Raw genomic sequence first — 19738 nt, forward strand, 5'->3', positions numbered from 1 at the left:
TCCTCATGTTTCTCCCAAATCTGACCTCTTTTCTCACTCTGATCCTACCTGAACACTTCCCATCCCTTCAACTTGCCCTTTTCCTTTTCAGCAACCTGACTCCTTCATTGCTCCCATCAAATCTGGTCTCAGTTCCAAGCAACAAGTTGGTGATTTCTGTTGGTTTGGGGTATAATTGAAATTAGCAGTAAGGGACCTTTATGATTGACGTTTTTATGCCAAACACTCTTCAATAAAATTCCAGTAATTTAGCATGTTTGGGACTGGAGTCTGGTACCATTGTATTCCAGATCCAAACTTGGTTGAGCAAATAGGCACATATTTATTTCATCTTTGGCAAACACTGAAAATAATTAACCATTGGTTGCACTTGCCATTTGTTAGTGGTTAAAATGAAAGCGGCCTGATGAAAATTATAATACCCAAGTACTGCAAAATGCTTTACAGATATCTTATGTGAAGAATTAATTAGTAGAAATGACCAAACACAGTTCTAATTGTAAGGGAAAGTGACTGCTTGGGCTTGTTTATACATCACAGGCTGATAATTTTTTTTCTCTTGTCACCTTAGAAATCTCAATGAAAATATCTATAAATGGAAGTAGTTTTGTAACAGCAAACAATTCATTAACATTATAACTATAAAGCTGTCAGGAACAGTGGACGTTCATCGCTCATTTCCAGACTAGATTTATACTCAGACCTTGGGAGTAGAAGAACTAGTATCATAATTCCTGTCTTAAATCAATTCACTGCCTAGTTCTTTTGAAAATTAACTTTTTTTTCCAAGCCTGCTGGTATTGGCTAAATATTCTCACATTGAGCACTGCGTCAAAATCTCCTACATTGAATTATTTGGTCATTTCTTAGAATTTTTTTTCACTGATCAAAATCCAAATATTTGTAAGCATCTACTTTAATCTGTCTTCAAGTCAAACTGGAAAATAAAAATGATTTGACAGCTTGAAATTAAATAATATTGATTTTTTTTTCCCACAAATGTGGAGAGTTTCCATTTTTTAAAACCTTGGTCATTGTTTCCAGGATAGCCAGAACAGGTGTTCTCTAGAGGGAAGCAAGGGCATTGGCAAGTCCATATGTGATGTTGTATAATACTTTGGAGCAGCCTAGAAAAAGAATATACAGTAGTTTAGTCTTGGTTTGTTTCTTGTTTTGACAACCAGTGGTTTGTTAATTTTAATCCCATTTTTAAATTACTTTACTCACCTGCGTAAAATGCTAAATATTGCAGCAGAACAGGGTTGAGTCTGCTGAGAAATATAACAATGTCTCCGAATCAATGGATAGTGAGTTTCACCCCTTCATTTTGGAACAATTAATGTTGGGACCAAAGTAACAAAACTTATTTTTAGGCATTCTTGTTGGCCTGATGACAGGAGATTCCATGGTAAGCCATGAAACCAAAGGACAGATAATACCCATGGGAGAATGCAAATGATTTTGGTATTGCTTTGAAGGTCAATGGGAAGGACATAGAACTGAATGTCGGTCACAAAGAAAGATGTGTTCCAAATTAATGCATGCCAGAAGTTCTTGAATCTTGGTGATTCTTGGTGAATGCTCTGTATTCTCTTTTCACCTGCTGATAAGATAGTGCCAAGAAATGTTACAGGAAAGATATCAATAAGATTGAGAGAGTGCAGAGAAGATTTACTTGGATGTTGCTGGGTCTTCAGGAGTTGAGTTACAGGGAAAAATTAAACAGGTTAGGACTTTATTCCTTGGAGTGAAGAAGAATGAGGGGTAATTTGATAGAGGTTTACAAGAATATGAGAGATATAGACAAGAGTGGATGTGAGTAGGCTTTCTCCACTTAGATTGGGGGAGATAAATACAAGAGGTCATAGTTTTGAGCTGTAAGGGGAAAGGTTTAGGGGGAACATTAGGGAAAGTTCTTTACTCATAGTGGTGGGGGTGTGGAATGAGCTGCTATCTGATGTGGTGAATGCCGGCTCGATCTTCAGTTTTAAAAATAGATTAGATAGATACATGGATGGGAGATGTCTGGAGGGTTATGGATTGGGAACAGGTCAGTGGAACTAGTGAAATAGTGATCGGCACAGACTCGAATGGCCAAATGGCCTGTTTTATGTGCAATAGCATTACAAAAATGTGTGCAGATGATATGGGTGTTGGCTTGACTGAGGAAATAATTCCCAATGGTGAGGAGAAAGAGTGCATTTGTGGAATGGGGGTGAGGTTAATAGAGCATTGGTGTGGAGAGCTGAGAAGTAAGTTTGGTTTGTGGTGAGGAAACCGTTATTAAAGGCTTAGGTAATAGGAATTGTGAGATGGACTTGTGCTAATCTGGGTTGCCAAAGTACATGCTAGATCACCAAAGACAAAGGGTAATAATATTCTGCTGCATGTTCTGGACAACAAAAACATTCTTTAAGAAAACCGACATTAACATTCATTAAGATTAAAATAAAGTTTTATTATTAATGTGTCGAATTGGTTATGGATCAGGCATACCTTCCAGCATCTATAAAACGGATATAAACACTAAGTTCTGTTTTGTTTTGAGGGTAAAACTTTGGCTATGAACTTTGCTCAGTGCTTCTGCAAGGATTCTATGTGATGTTATTCTGAAATGTAACCTATTGATGCACCCTTTTGCAGGTGAGAAAATGCACAGGAAATTTGAATAAAGTGTCCTTAAGGGAGGAGAAGTCCAGAACTCCTTTTTCCATCTCTGTACTCTCAGCTGACCAAATTGAGAAAGTGGGAAGGATGAGAAATGTCTTGAGGGTAACTTTCTAAATACTGAGAGAAGCTGGTTGGGTGGATTGAGGAAAAAAAAAGCTACTTTGCCAGATGGGGAGTTTCGGACCAGATGGCATACTCTAAAAGTTACATGCAGATCTTTCAGGAGGATTAGGAAACACTTGAGGATAGGACATTTTGAACTCTCTTACACAAACCACTGTTGTGCAACCCCTTTATTGGCATTTTTAATTTAAACATTGTTCAAAAGATACTCAAAATTTAGTTTAGGATGATACTAGGCATGATTAGTGCTGAAAGCTTGGAATGGAATCTTATTTTCTTTTAGCCCTGAAAATATAACTTGCTTATCCAAAATAAAAATGCAGTCTTTCATTCAGCTTCAATAAGCTTTTCAGTGTCCATTAGTTCCACAGGAAAGAGGTGCAGTTGAAGGTGACTGCTTATAGATGCAGTAAATTGTGATTCTCTGTAAAGAAACCTGATATTATTTATGACTGTATTTAACTAGGAGATTCTGCAGGATAGTTCTAATGATAGATTTTACTGAAGGTCAATTGTACATGCTTTGGGTCCAGGTTCTTTTTCTTGATTAACTTTAATCAAAGCACATGCATTCCATGACCCCAATAAAGCCATTTTTCCTGACAAATGAAGACTGTCTTAAGAAGGCTGGCTCATCTTAACCAAACCAAAGCTGAAGTAAAGTGATGTTTGAAGCCTCATTAAAGGCCGCAGCATGAATCCAAGGGGTGGGGGGGAAGAAATGATGAAATAGTGCTCTGTAAAAATTGCTCTTCTTTAAATTTAATTAGACAAATTATATGCAACCCAGTAGCTACCCTGGGAATGGCTCAAACTTACCAGATGAAAGAGGTTCAAAAGGACCAAAAAGAACAGTCAGATGGAGGGGGAGGGGAAAAGACTGCTCTAATTTGCATGAGGGCCTATTGCTTGTAATGACTATAATATGTAGTATATGGAAAACTATGTGATGATATTAAATGTTGAAACATTGATTGGGTTATTTCAAGGTAATGTCACACCAGCTGACGTCTGGGATTTTTCATGCTTAATTATGAGTAAAGTTTTGTTGTTATTAAGTGTCTATTTATTTGAAGTTTAATATGGATGGAGCCCTGAAATGAATTGATGGACAAATAAATTATAATTTCTTTTGACTGATCCTTTTTTTGTGGGTACAGACCAGTGATTCTCAACCTTTTTTTTTCCTGTTCATATACCACCTTAAGTAATCCCTTACTAATCACAAAGAACCTATGGTGCCCATTGCATCAGTAGATCTCCCATCCACAGCCTCCAGCCCTGCACATTCCACTATCTCCCACCCAAGATCCACACACAGGATTCCCCTGGTGGGTCCATTATTTTAACCTGATCTTGCCCACATAACTTATCTCTTCAAACCTTGACTATCCTTTTCCCCCTTATCCAGTCTGAGCCCTGATACAGAATTTAGACCAAAATATTGACCATTCTTTTTCTCTCACTGATACTGCTCAACCTACTGGGCAGAGTGCTTTATGCTCCTATACAACTTTCCTATTTTAGTTTATCATCCATCCACTCATTTTGTGAATGTGTCGAATTGGTTATGGATCAGGCATACCTTCCAGCATCGGACAACTTGGCTCCTGTGGCATGTGGTTCTATAAATAGAGCCTTACTCATTTTTGCAGGTCTTTAAAGCTAAAGAGCTGTTCATTGAAACATAATGATGTAAGTCATTACTGAATGCTACACACTACACTTAAATGGTTGTAAGGCAGAATCTTTGTTGTACCTTTTTCTCTTTGAAAGCAGTGGAAAAGACAATTAGATGAATGATATTCAGATCTTTTATGGCTCTTCTGACCAGCAGCCTGTCCCTGTGTTCAGAGAAATGAGTGGATTAAATACCAAGGGACACAGATTTAATATTTTGCCATGTCACAAAAATTGTTACAATAAACTTTGTTTAGACGTTTGTCAGGATCTGGAATGAACTGAAAAAGCAGATCCATCAGCGCCTTCAAGGTGGATTTGGACAAGTGCTTGAGAGAGTAGAATATGAAGGGTCTACCATGAGTTAGCATAGACTTGATTGGCTGAATTGCCTTCTCTTGTGCAGTAACAATTCTTTAAACTTTTTGGTCATGACAACTTAGCTTTCCCATTGGTAACATCCTACTTTACCAGATTTGTCTTCTTGGTTGGAAAAGGGAGCCTTTCTTTCTTTTTTATGGGGGTGGGGGGGGAAACCTACCAGCAAATTCAGTGACATCAAAGCAAATAATGATCAATTATAGATAATCATACAGCAGGCTATATGAGATTTGTCTGGTTCAGCTTCATGACAAAGTTGTTGAGCCTAGAAGAGAAATAATCGAAAAGAATCAAAGCAACATTGTGGAGAGCAGAGAATAAGATGTAAATGTGGGGATTCTGGAATTAGGACAGAAAAATTGGAGCCTATTAAATATTAATTGGATTCTATATATTTTTCTGAGTATTTATTGTTTCCAATGACAGGTCAGTATATCATAGAACATATGTTGTCAGGAACAAAAACTTCAGTCTTTCAAAGAATTGTTACAGCACAAGAGAAGGCCATTCAGCTAATCATGTCTATGCCAGCTCAAGGTAGACTTGAACGTTCTACTCTCTCAAATGGCTGTCCACTTCCTTTTAGAAGGCATTGATTGATTTTGCTTGTTCACATAGTTAATGTGTGAAGCATCTCTGCACCCAACTCTCTTACATTGCACCAGATATTAAGCCCCTCTCACACTTGCCAGTGATCCCAGGAATCAAACGCCAATCGGCCTTTAAAGTGGCAAGTGTGAAAGCAAAATCTGCTCAATGCCGGTGTCAGATGACATCATCGCACAGCGAGGATTGCCGGCCTCGACCCCTAGTACAATCCCCGGTGTCTGCAGACGCCAGTGTTGACATCAGGCAAGTGTGAAACGGGCAATTGCATTGCAGGCACTTCCTATTAAAGGTAGAACAGACTAAATGTCAGGGATAAACCCTTGCAAGTGTGAAAGCGTTCAGTGTCCCACATAGGAGTGGTCTAGTGTGAAAGGCCAAACCCCCATTCCTATCCCAGGACACTGAACGGCAGATTTACTGGGGTGCAAGTGTGAAAGTGGCTTTAGTTTTAGCACCTTTCACACTGCCAAATATGGTGGGTTGAACCAGGCAATTTAGTGAGTATTTAGCAGATTACCTAGCAGTGTGATCTCTTCCATCTGCATAGTGGGTGGGGGCGGGTAAAAATCAGCAGGCTCTGATACTTGATAGAGGGTTGATTCAGTGCCCGGCTGAGTTGACTTGACTGCAGCGTGAATAGCCAACTGGCTCAACCAGGTATTATCAGTGACATTAGTACCTGTATTTGTGTGTCAGTCTGGTGGTTTTAATATCAGTGCAGTTATACTTCACAGGGTGTCTGGTGAAGCTGTCACAGTGCGGCTGGCGGGGGCATCAGTGCACGACTGGTGAAGCTGTCACAGTGCGGCTGGTGGGGGCATCAGTGCACGACTGGTGGAGCTGTCACAGGGCAGCCAGTGGAGCGGTCAGCGTGTACCTGTGCTTTAAATCATCTCAAGATTACTTATAGAAACTAATACAATGTAATGCTATGTAAATAATTGTTATACTCAATTGTTTTGGGAATAATGACAAGCTGGTTTATGGGTTTGACCTAAATCTGAACACTGAAGCCCATTGAAGTAGATTTTCCCGTGGACTTTTATGCATTGCATGCCTGTGTAGCGTTTGGCCTGCTACACATATGTCTTCTTAAATAGTGCACTTTTTTCCTCCCATGGTCTTTTATACATTGAGTGCATATGTGCTTTATTCCCACTCACACGGGGCATCACCACTGGAGGTTGAGCCCCCCTTAGATCCATGATATCTACATGAACCACGGAATTCATGGTCCAGTGTGAATGGCTCACCCGGTACTGAAACATGGGTCATTTACTCGCCTATTTAGTTGGTTGACAGTGTGAAAGGGACTGCGATGTCGAGATTATGAAGAAACACTGAATCAGCCTTGTCTGTGAATGATGTATTGGCAAATTGTTCAGGCATCAGCTGCCTGCAGACGAGTTGTGGTCAAAGCCACCCAAAATTGAGAATGCCTATCACAATTTATGAATATTGTGTCTGTTTCTTGGTTTATCAACTGAAAAGCCAGCAAACCATAATCTGTGGTTTAAGTGTTTCTTTTGGATGAAACACAGCAAGATGGCCTCTCATCTAGTTCTTCTCATTCTGTATTTACCTGCAGACATGTTGCTTTTGTCAGTCGTGGGATGCACCATAGGACTTTCATTTTCTCTCCAAGGACATTCTGTGGGATGGCTCTGACAGCCATAGTTACACAGCAAATTTAGAATTATTTAACACAAATCGAAGATTTGTTAAGGTTTTTTTGTGGATTGCCATCTGATCAACAAATATAAGGTCTGGGAATATGGAACAATTTGTTGTAAAGATTTGTGCCCAAGTCCAAACAATATCAAAAGCAGAAATCGAATAGGTTTCTGATACACAGAATATTAGAACCATAGAACACTCCAACGCAGAAACAGGCTCATTCACCCTTCCAGTCTATGCCAAAATATTTATCTCCCAAGTCCCCCTGACTTGCATGCAGCCCATAGCCCTCCATACCTCTCCCAGCCAATGTACCTGTCCAAATTCTTCTTAAATGTTAAAATTGACCTGCATTCACCACTTCAGCTGGCAGCTTGTTCCACCCTCCCACCACTCTCTGTGTGAAGTTGTTCCCCCCATGACCGATCACTGAGGCACACCACTAGTCACAGGTTTCCAGTCTGAGAAGTAATCATTCACCACTACTCTCTGGTTTCTCCCATCCAGCCATTGTTGAATCCATTTCACTACTTCACTATTAATTCCTACCATCTTAACCTTCTGACTAACCTCCCATGTGAGACCTTGTCAAAGGCCTTACTAAAGTCCGTGTAGACAACATCCACGTCCTTTCCTTCATCAACTTTCTTGGTAACCTCCTCGAAAAACTCTATAAAATTGGTTAAACAAAACCTACCAGGCACAAAGCCATTAAAACTTTTCATTAATATCAATGATATTATTTTAATCAGTGTTTTTTCAAAGTGTTTTCCTTGTGATGGTACCAATTTTATAAAAAATTATCTGAGAGCTATGTAAATATTTTTGCAAGGAGGGTCATGTATACCCAACTGCTTGTCATAGCAAAGTAGCATAAATAATATGTGGATTTCTTTTTCAAGTTTGATTCTCTTGCTGTCAGGAAAAAAAAGCTCTAATTTTAACCAACTCATGTAGAACTTTGTCCCTGAAAGAGTGCTCTCATACGGAGTTTATGTGCATGTCAATAAATTCGACCACATTGGAAGAATGTGTGAAATTAGTTAAATAGTAGCTTATGCAACAAAAATCTCCAGAGCTTATAAAACAAAAATCACTGCATGAGTTGTAATATTTAATAATATTTAGTGATATTTAATACTCATTGTTCAGGAGATTTTAGCTGTAGTAGAATTATTTGATGCATTTTATAATCAACTAAAAGATTAAAAATGACTAGGCCAATCTAATTTATTAAAAATAGATGATGTCCTTGTGTATAAACCCAGACTAGTTGTATGAAAGCATATTCATCCAAGAATAGGATCAAGAATGAAAAATGGGCATTTTAGAATGAAGAAGATTAAAAATTAAATCTCACATTCAACTTGAATACCGTTTAAACTAACATGCCATTAATTCAACAACTATTTAAATACATAAAACGATTGTGTTTCAATCTGTTCTAACTTTATTTTGAGGACTCAAAATCCATGTAAACTTATCACACATCTTCTACTGCAACCAACATAACATCATCAAAGCCAAATAACGTAAATATTATGATTGTGGTAATGTCGCTTTGAAATTTTAATGCTATACCAAAGTTTTTGGAGTCCAATTTTCCACAGTTCACGGCCCTCAATATAACTTCATTTTCACTTACAGAGTTAGTAGTATTTTGGGGAGCTCCTGTTGTTAAATGTGCTGTTTTAAAAAACTGTGGTTTGATGAAGGGCATGAAATGCAAAGCAAGTCTGTATTCTTGTCTCAGTAGCACAATACCACCAGCCAGGGGAAATGGGTGTAATTTCTCCCAGCTTCACATGTTTGACTACAATGGCTCTTCTACTTTCATTTTCACCAAATAAATCAGATGTCATTGAATTTATACTTTATAATTTGAGTTACTGGTTGGAAAATCTCTTTCCTGGATTGAAATAGGAAAGTGCAACTGGGGAATCAATTTTCATTACTGTCCTCAGGACCACCCCCTCACCTGACCAATCAAAAAATTCTACATCTTGATCAGTACAAATTTACTTTGTCCTTTACAATGCCATGTCAACCTTGTAATCAAACATAAAGCTGAACTTGTTCAGCTGGCCTTGAATTTGTCAAAATGGTTATGGAGCTCACTTCATGATCACCACAAATAATTTATTTGGCTAGTCCATTTTTCCCTCCTTGTGAAAGGATGAAGGGGGAGTTTTCGTTGGCATCCTGAAAGATAAGATTGTCAATTTTCTTCATAACTACCAATGCTGTGAATTGTCCAGTTATTCCAAACATTACACAAAGAAAACTTGATTTTCTTGGTGTGTGATAAATAAAGGCAGACTGAGAACTAGTAGTCTTTAAGTAATTTTTTTTTCAAATGCCCCCCAAAAGCCTTAGTGATAACCAAGTCTTTGAAAGAAAGTGTCTTGGCTCCTTTGAATAAAAGCAATGAGAATGTTACACTATATTTATTGTTGTATGTCTCAATGGCCTTTTGGGTGGTTTCTGAAGGTAAATTTATTTGATGCTTTTTTAATATCAAATAAATTTAACTTCTATCTTTTTAAGTGAGTTGAGAGATTTCAAATGAACGTATATCCCAGATATTGATGTCAAGGATTTGAGCTACAATATGATATTCCATGAGAACGAGATGTAGTCACCTCATTTCATCTAATCTAGCCAAGTAAGAAACCTGATATGAGCTTTAATTTCTACAGCCTGTATAACCAGATTAATTAACGGTTTAAAGATAATTCTGCCAGCATGTCTGTGTTGTAGTCAAAAGCAAAGTTTACCTCTTTTACATACTCCATTAAATCCACTAAAATATACACTACATAAATCATTAACTTGCAAATCAAGACAACTAAACTTGTTACGGACGATTTCTCAGGGAAGAAGTTCATTTTATGGCCATTCATGTTAAACACTTTGGAAAAGTTTTTCGGATTCAAATTGTTGCAAGTTGTGTCCATTCGGGATCAGAGATTTCTACTGCCATGTTATCTTTAGTGAATTTCAATCATTCACAGTAGCTTCGGGGGTGGGGGTGGTGGGATTTCATAAATATTTTTCTCAGAATGTTATGATTTGAGTAGTAGTTGAATTTGTGCTGAAAATACTGCAGCAATAAAGCTTGATTGCAAGAGGGTAAACAGTAGACCTTGAGAAAAAAATGCCTGAAACACTCAGCAAGTCATGTAGCAGCTGTGTGGAGAGAAACAGATGACAAAAAATGCAGCCAGAAGGAAGCTGGAGCCAACAACTCAAAAAAGATTGAGACATTTTCTATCCCATTTCTTGACCACTCTGTCTCAGGAGACAAACTATCCATGGACATCTATTAAAAACCCACTGATTCCTCCCAACTTCGTGATTATACCTCTTCCACCCTGTCCTGTTCTTTCTCTTCCTCCATCTCCGCTGCATTTGTTCCCAGGGTGAAACCTTCCACTTCAGGACATCTGAAAATGTTCTCTATCTTTAATAACATGGATTCCCCTTAATTGTTATTGATAAAGCCCATGCCCATATCTATTTCTCGTCTATCCATCTTCACTTTACCTCCTCTCTCACCCCACCCAGGCAGAAGCACAGAACCCCTCCGGTCTTCACTTTCTATCCTATCAGCCTCCGTATCTAACACATTATCCCCTAACACATTAGGAACTTCAGTGTGATTGCACTACCAGTCACATCCTCTCCTCTTCCACCCTATTCACTTCTTGCAAGGATCAGTGCCTTCAGAGATTCCCCCACCCATTCTTCCATCCCCTTCGGAACTTCTTCCTGTAATTGCCGAAAGTGCAAAACCTGAAAACCTGTCCCAACATCTCCCTCCTCACCATCATCCAGGATCACAAACATGAGGCAGAGCTTTACATGCACACCATCCAACCTAACCTACTGCATTTCGTATGCTTGGTGTGACCCCCCCTTTCCACCAGTGAGACCATAAGCAACTTTGGCGATAACTTAACTGAAAACCATCATCTATTTGTGGTTGAACTTCCTGTAGCCAACTATTTCAATTCCTTTAACCATTCTGACACAGATATATCTGTCTTCTGCTTCATCTATTGTTAGATTGAGCCCAAACATTAACTTGAGTAACAACTCGTCATGTTTCTCCTGGTCAACTTTAAATGTGATGGTATTAACATTGATTTTTTTTAACCCCCACCTCCAATGGTTACTCTTGTTTCTGTCTCTACCTACTCCTATACTTTTCTCTCTAACCTTCCCAGAGGTTTCACCCTATATCTGCCTCTCCTCTCCCACCTTCTGTCCAATATCCTATCTTCTTTCCCCCTTCATATACGTAATAACACCTGTATACTAGAGAAGCAAGCAATGAAGAATTAGGGTCCACGAACCTTTCTCCAGATATTGTGCGACTGATATATCCATGAATGACACTGAACAATCTAAATGTATACAAAATGTGAATGAAGCCCACTCACTTTCTGCTGAAGAACCAACCAGCTCTAATTCTAAGGAAATGTTATAAATCAGTTGTTAACCTTTATTAACCTTTTGCATACTTTGATGTCCTCATGTAAAGATGAATAGCTTAAAATGTTGGATGATTATTAGTTATCGACATGAACAATATTGCAAATTAATTATGAATGGGATAGAAACCCGTAGACAAGATGCATAATAATATGACAGCAAAGCTCGCATCTGAACTTCCTTTTGGTTTTCATTAAACTGCGTGGAGTAAAATGATGCTGATTTTTTTTAAACGTGTGGAAGAAAATTGCTATAAAGCATATAACTTAATTTAGAACTTTGAATCAAAATAGCAGTATTTGTTTCGTGTATTTGTTTGTTTCACTTTCCAGAAAAAAATATTTAGGTTAAACATTGAAATTTTCAGACTACGATTATACAAATGTTACAATCACAAAATACACATCCAGAAATATTAATCACAATAGAGAGTTGGGAATTTTAGATTGCTAAGAATTTGTCCTATTCAGCAAAGTTAATTTTCACGATTTTCCTTGTGATAATGCATTTCTAACAGTCTTCATTGGTAATGCAAATGCAAAATTTTTCTACCTAGACTCAAGACGTGAATTTGGCTGTATGGTTGTTATGTTCTGACAGCAGTCATCTTAATGACAAACTATGACTGCATCAAGATAATACATTTTTTTCTTATTCTTTTCCAGGAATACTGCAAAACTTTTAAGGTTTTTTGAATGATTTCTGTCAGGATTGGAAAGATGTGCTTGATTCAATGGCAGCTCTATGGCCAACCTTCTTCTACAAAGGCCAATTAGAATTTCAAAAATTTGTCTGGGCGTTAGTTGATGCTTGCTGAAAATTGGTTTTTCGAAGGAGGTTTATTTCACAACTTAATGGGAATTGTAGCAGCAGATGTGCAAGTGAGTCTACAGATGGGTGTAAAGATAAAAAGGGTAGTATTACTGCAAAATTACAATTTGCCTAATATCGCAAAAAGCATAGATGGGTGGAAGTTATTGATTGTGTCCAGAAGATTTTCTTAAAAATCTCTGCAAGAAAGGGTACAAGGCTCGATATTCTTTAGACAAACAACACTTCTTGACAAGTAAACAAAGTGTCCATGGGGACGAGTGAATTTAACTCTGTAAGTTTTAAGAGTTATGGAGAAAAATAGGACTGCTCCACGTCAAAGTTTTAAATTGCAGCAAGGCTGATGTTCGAAGCATGAGACAGCAACTTTCAGGAGTTGATTGAGAGAGTATGTTTGCTGGTAAGGGGACAGCTCTGGAATGAGCTGTCAGAGGAAGCTATAGAAGTCGGTACAATTACCACTTTCAAAAGGCATTTGGATAGCTATGATGGTCAAATGAGATTACTTCCTAGCAGCGCTAAATCACTATCTTTAGCCCTCTTTCACATGCAGGTGATCCCAGAAAATAACCACCAATCGGCCTTTAAAGTGCTTAGTGCCAAAGCAAAATCAGCGCAACGCCGGCCAGTGTCAGATGGACATCATCTCACACCGGGGATTGACGGCCTTGACCCCTAGTACAATTCCCAGTGTCTGCAAATGCCGATGTTGCAATCAGGCAAGTGTGGGATTGAAATGACCCATGTTTTTGCGTGAGTGCAGGAAAAAAAGATATGAAGGTATAAACTTTGCCATGGGAAAGTCGCGGGGGGGGGGGGGGGGGAGAGAGAAGAGAGGAAATAAACAGCAATAAATAGCAATAGCGGACAATTTTTAAACATAGTGGGAAAATTGGTAGTGCTATAGCACACACCTTATAAAGACCATGGGCAAATTTCATGTAGCAGAGAAACCCCTCCGTGAGCTCTTTTTCTGCCGCATGTACTTCTGGGAGGGCAGGTCTGCCATCACTTTTTCCCATGGTATTTATAAATTGTATGTGATAGTGCTACCAACTTTCCCATCCTGTTTAAAAATTGTCTGCTATTGCTATTTATTACTCGCACTTTCCCACAGTCCCTAACAAAGGTTTCTATAGGTCGGCACAACAACAATGGGCTGAAGGGCTCATACTGTGCTGTACATAAAGCTTAATTATGTTATAATTAGGCATGATTAATTTTGTTCAAATATAAGAACATAATACATTGATCAGGATTTAGGGCAGGTCCATCATCACTTGATGCGTCATGACGTCACCAATAGATAGGTGACGTCATGACCCCAGGGATGGCTCCATGAAAGTGTGAAAGCATTCAGTTAGGAGTGGCCAAGTGTGAAAAGCCAAATCCCCATTCCTATCCCAGGACATTGAACAGCCAATTTAATGGGATGCAGCTGTGAAAGGGGTTTTTGATTACTCCCTGCCTTTCCAAATGCAGATTAATCCTGTCACTGGGAGGTTTCCCTACCGCTGATGTTGGACTCACAGGCCTGAAATGTGGTTTATCCCTACTGAACTTGTTAACAATAGGATCTCCTTTGTAATCATCTGGCTATTCAACTTTGTCTACTTCAAAGATCAGGCAAGATGTTGGGAAAATAACGTGGGTAACGGGAAGCTATTCAACTGACAGCCCTGTTGCTCTTGTTCTCCAATGTGCTACTCAGATCCTGGGGTAGCACACTCACCTAACCTGATGAGAGAATTTACCATTGAGATAAATTAATGCCTGTTGGCATCACATGTCATATGAATAGAATGGGAAAAATGGTCAAAAATTGTTTTCAGAAATTATTACAAAAGCTAATCAAATATATTGAAAGATAACAACAGACAAAGCACAAAATAAGACACTTTACCAGCTTTCTCAAGCCTACTCTACCATTCAATATGAATATGCTATGGAATTATAGACTGGTGAATCTTGCGTCAGTGGTGCGCAAACTGTTGGAGAGGATTCTTAAGGACAGGAACTATGAGCATTAGGTGAAATACAGTCTTCAATGATTGTCATCGTGGCTTTGTGAAGGGAAGATCATGCCTGATGAGCCTAATTGAGTTTTTTGAGAAGGTTACAAATGAAATTGATGGAGGTAAGGCAGTAGATGTGGTCTACATGGATTTTAGCAAGGCTTTTGACAAGTTTCCCATGAGAGACTCATTCAGAAAGTCTAGAAGAATGGGATCCATGGAACCTTAGCTGTGTTGATTAAAAAAAATGGCTTGCAGGTCGAAAGAAGAGAGCAGTAGTGGAAGGAAAGTATTCTTCCTGGAGGTTAGTGATTAGTGGAGTAGTGGATGGAGTTGATGTTTGTCGAAGGTTACAAAAGGATGCAGAGTTGGTTGGCAAAGTGGCAGATGGAGTTCAATCCGGATAAGTGTGAGGTGATATATATTTGGATGGACAAACCATAAGGCTGAGTACAGGGTTAATAGTTGGTTACTTAAGAGTGTGGATGAACAGAGGGACCTTGGGATTCAAATCCATTCATCAGATTGCTAAGATAGTAAAGGGATGCTGGGCTTCATTATTAAGGGGACTGAGTTCAAGCGTAGAAAGGTCATATTGCAACTCTACATATCTCTGGTGAGACCACACTTAGAGTATTATGTTCAGTTCTGGTCACCTCATTACACAAAGGATATGGAAGCTGAGGGGATGTAGTAGAGGAGAAAACACACCTCATGGCACTGGTCTCTGACTTGTCTACACAGGTCATGAAGCAAACGGGTGCTTGTTTGAATAGATGTTCTTCTTAGCAAACAGTCATTGTCTCAGGATTTCAGTAGAGAACAATCAAAAGCCTTATGGCTGTTTGCAGTTTTCAACTGACCAATGATAAGTTCCTTCATCTCCCACTTGACGGAGCCTTGGCGTCTGCTTTTAAACGATATTAATGTTCTTTGTATGTCTCTGTGTTTCCCTGTTTCTAACCCCCCCCCAACAGTAACTCTCTAAATATTTAATAATTTATCATAAAGTTGAATAATAACACGTCTGTCATATTATTACCTACTTGAAGGATTTTAAAGCATTCTCAATGTATGTCAGGCTTAATCAGTCTCTGAGAACCAGACTGTATCCATCCCACCCCAGCCCTGCCACAGTAGTAGTGGAAGGAAAATATTCTTTCTAGAAGTCATTGGCTAGTGGAGTAATGGATGGAGCTGATGGTTGTTGAAGGTTACAATCTATCCCTTTGTTGATTCATCCAAGAAGACTAGTCCTTTTGGAAGGTAATAGTTACCAAAGCTTTGATAGCTGCAATATGTTCAGGTTTTTTTTAGACCAAAAAAATAGTAGGATGATACCAGTGATATATTTTGGTGGTCTTGGTGAACAGAACTTGGAAACCTGCACATAAAGATTAAATTACTTGAGGAACTGTAAGATATTCAGCAATTATCCAGCAGTTGATGCAAACTCAAATATCTTAGCAGATCCAGCCCCACCAAATACTGAATTAAGTACCTTTGTTAATTCAAAAAAGTTGAAAAAAGGATTTCCAAGGTCCTTGCTTCAGTTATTCCTCAGATCTCATTTCTGTTGTAGGTAAAGAAACAAAATAAATTTGACATATAATTACTGAGTTTCTTTAACAAGAGTACATATAGCCGTAAAGATCAAGTATCCACCAAAGCAAGGCCCAAAGAGAAGGTTGTTTTGTGGAATCTCAATAGAGAGCTTCCAAAGTACATGATTGCTTTTTATTATTAATATTTACCGGTGTTTATGCACGGCAATATATTAATAAGACTGACATTAGTTCAGCTAAGTTGAATGGGATGGTGCACATTTTCTCATCTTTCCCATTCAAAATAAACACTCAAGGATGTCAGGTTAAAAGGGCTTCTGTAATTGATGCTTGCTCAGCCCCCCTTCAGGTTGTGGAATTTCAATATTCTATACATTGATGCTGACTAAATGATTTTACTGTTACAGTGTTATAATTACATTCGCAAAAATTGGACTTCTCTAAATACTTGGACTTTCATGCTTTTAATTACGTCTGCAAGTGGCCAGGATGGTACAGGTTCCTGTCTATGGAAGTTCACTGTCCACTACAACACAAAGACTGCTGAAAACTCCATTTTGAAATAAAGAAGTGCGGGACTGGCATAAATTAGGAAGCTTCTTGAAGGCTCCAAAAACGTCTGGATCTGGGAAAGTTGAGAAGATATTAACTCGATCTTTTTCAAAGGTCTTTTTTTGATCAGGGCTACTAAGGAGCTATGTGGACACAATTCTACCTTAACACCTGGTAGAAGGGCATAAGCAAAATAGTTCGCATTGTGTTTTTCAAAAAGGTTTCTTCAATTTCCCTTCTAAAGGTGCCACCCAGTTAATATTTATACATACACTGAGTACTCTTCTATTTGCTTCTCTGTTCTATCTTCATTTTAAGCTAGAATAGAGAAACTAATACTTTGTATTTGCCGAAATCTTAGATGAACTCTCCCATTAAACCAGCAGTCTCCAAAGTGGTTGATTTCAATCATTGGGGGTTGATGGGACTATCCGAGGGGTCGATAACACCTGCGGTGGAAAGCAGGGACGGATTAACAGAAAATAGTGGCTATGGAAGTAGTGGCCAACCTCTTGAAGGAGCGGGCCTTGGTGGCCACCATATTACATTTGGCTTTGGCCTTTGAACAAGTTGAGAGCAAATGGGAGGAAAGACTGAATATAGAAGAAAGATCTATGTATTCTTTGTACCTTTGGTAGTGTCCCACCCCCACCCCTCCATTGTCCAGATTCATCACTGTCTACCACATTCACCTCCCCCCCCCCCCCCCCCCCCTCCTTTGTCCAATACCAGAATTCCATGCCCGGGGGTATCAATGAGGGATCAAGTATTCCATGAAGGTTTAGGGTTATGGCCTAAAATGGTTGGGGACCCCTGAATTAAACATTACAACACATCGATGTAGATACAGACATGTGCACATGATCATTGCAGTTATTAACCATCACCCATCTCAACACAAATAGAAATTTGAACCTTTCGGTTTCTGCCTTCTGAGTGAGGTACTTGTGCTATCTTTACTTATTGGACAAGCTGTTTAAAAACTCTTCAGTGTAGAATTTGCACAAATATTAGGCATATTGGTATAATGTTATAAAGTTATTCTCACACATTTATTTTCTAAAGTTTTGATCTAATTTTTATGCTGCAGACATTGTTATAATTTCCTCTGCTCACAATTATAGTGGAAAATGCCATGTACGAACATATTTTTAAACGTTCATTATGTTTCCTCTCATGCCTTGATTGTGTGCTCTTTATAAGTTTTTATTTTTGTCTCTTTATTTACTGTATTCTATCTCTGAGAATTCTTTGAGATTGATGATATCAGTCCTGCTGGACACCAGGAATCCTGATGTACTGATGCCAGACAGTGACATGCATCAGTCGATGGGAAGTTCTCACCAATGCCATTGCTTGGTATTTGTGGGGAGCCTTTTCCACAATAGTGCAAGCGTAGTTGCTATGTGATATTCTTGACCAAAGTCTTCATCAAGCAAACAAAATATCGAATTTCATTTGCAGAAAATGTAACATTAAGTTGCTGAATGCTACTTTGTTTTCTTTCATGATAGAATGTGATACTAATCATTGTTCTAAAATAACAGAAAATTAATTAAAAGTGTCATTGCAACTAAACTGTGTTGGTTGGAGGTTGGGAAATTGGGTAGGTGTGGGTGGTCTACCACTTGAAGCAATTTGTACTAATCACTGATGCAGAGTCCCAGTTGGAGCTAGCATGTTTATACAACACAAAACTACTGAAGAGTAAATGAGACCCACCTGGGAGAGGAGCTGATTCTGGTATCTGTTGCAGCTTTAGGAATTGTTACACAAAAGGGCCTGTGATCTAATCCTTCTCTTGAAACTAGGTACCTATAAATAAACAGTAATCATTATCAGCCAATGAAGGGACTCAGGAACTGGAACACACAGCAGCTAAAAGCAGTGGAGTATCCCGAGTATTGTCTTTTTTTCCCTATATCAGAAGATCTTCACTTTTCAAAAGCAGCCGATTGCCTGAATGAACAACATTAGTTCTGAAAATTAAATTTAGAAGAGGATTTTTTTTTTGTGTGAATTGATCGAGGGCATCATAAATCTTTAAACATTTTTTTAAGTTGATGCACATGTCCAGGATAATGAATGTTAACAGTGAAGCAGAACTAGTGAATGTTGCTGAATTTCTGGGACTCTTCTTTAACCACACCTACAATTGTTTTGAAAGATTAATTGAAGTCAAAAGTACAAGATGTGGAAGAAGGGATAAATTTAATACCTATAGCACAAAACAGAGGAGCAGGAAGGAAACTAGTGTTGGCATCAAAATAACTGGAGGCAAATCTTTTGCATTTTGAAAGTCCATGGCATGGTTTTGTGTGTTCTTGGCACAAAGCCTTGTAAAGCGTGAAGAATAGTTGAATTGTTGCCGAATCGATACTTACTTAAAGCTGTTTCAAGTGTGGAACCAGACTCCACAAAGCATAGCACAGAATTTATCTCTAACACATATTACATGATCATAGTTCCAAACAACAGCATGAAATGCAACAACTATTTTATGCATTTCTTTAGTGTCTCAAGGAAGGCTTTTTACATGGAATGAAAACTCAAGATAATTTACTTCCTCTAATGACTGATAAGGATAATTGACACAAATGATAAATTATTCACACAGATGGACGACTGGCTCGTGAGGGAATCACTGGAAGTTCTTTTCTAAGTGCATTTAGAGGCCGAACTAGTGATTAAGTAATGTACCAGACGTGAAACCATTCCTTTCCATAATTTTTGTTTTATTTTCCAAGTGTAAGACTTAATTTCCCAACCAATCCTGAAGTCATTTTTCATAGAATAAAATAGCCTCATGTGGAAAGCAGTCTTAACATTTCCATTCATTATGAAATTGCTTTTCAAAATTGTTCACGGTACAAGCCTGGTTCTGGGAACTCATCTTCCTGAAAGGAAGCAATGTGTGAGATTGAAGAAAAAACAATAACAAAACATAAAGTCTTTATGCTAGCTATCGATCAAGTAACACAAACAAAATCTTCAGTAGATGATAAATGATGTAATGTCGTGGACTATAGCAGTTATTTCTGAACATAGATGATACAAACATCCGATGCATGATGTTAAAATACTAGTTTTATTTGAATAGTTTACAGTGCGACAGAAATTCTCTAAATCACTTGCATT

The 19738-nt window shown here is 38.4% G+C and overlaps 1 protein-coding gene and 1 long non-coding RNA gene across 51 annotated transcripts in view; one reads left to right on the top strand and one right to left on the bottom strand.

The window, feature by feature from the left end:
* Window positions 1–19738, top strand: part of nfia (nuclear factor I/A) — a 607739-nt gene that overhangs the window by 83953 nt on the left and 504048 nt on the right. The window lies entirely within an intron of this gene.
* On the bottom strand, window positions 968–18409 carry LOC138763792 (uncharacterized). Its single transcript, XR_011357815.1, has 4 exons — window positions 18323–18409; window positions 15985–16056; window positions 4553–4637; window positions 968–1127 (listed from the first exon to the last, which is right to left on the bottom strand). It is a non-coding gene; the product is annotated as an uncharacterized lncRNA (long non-coding RNA).

The sequence above is a fragment of the Narcine bancroftii genome, chromosome 5 (genome assembly GCF_036971445.1).
Source record: "Narcine bancroftii isolate sNarBan1 chromosome 5, sNarBan1.hap1, whole genome shotgun sequence".
Taxonomy (NCBI): domain Eukaryota; kingdom Metazoa; phylum Chordata; class Chondrichthyes; order Torpediniformes; family Narcinidae; genus Narcine; species Narcine bancroftii.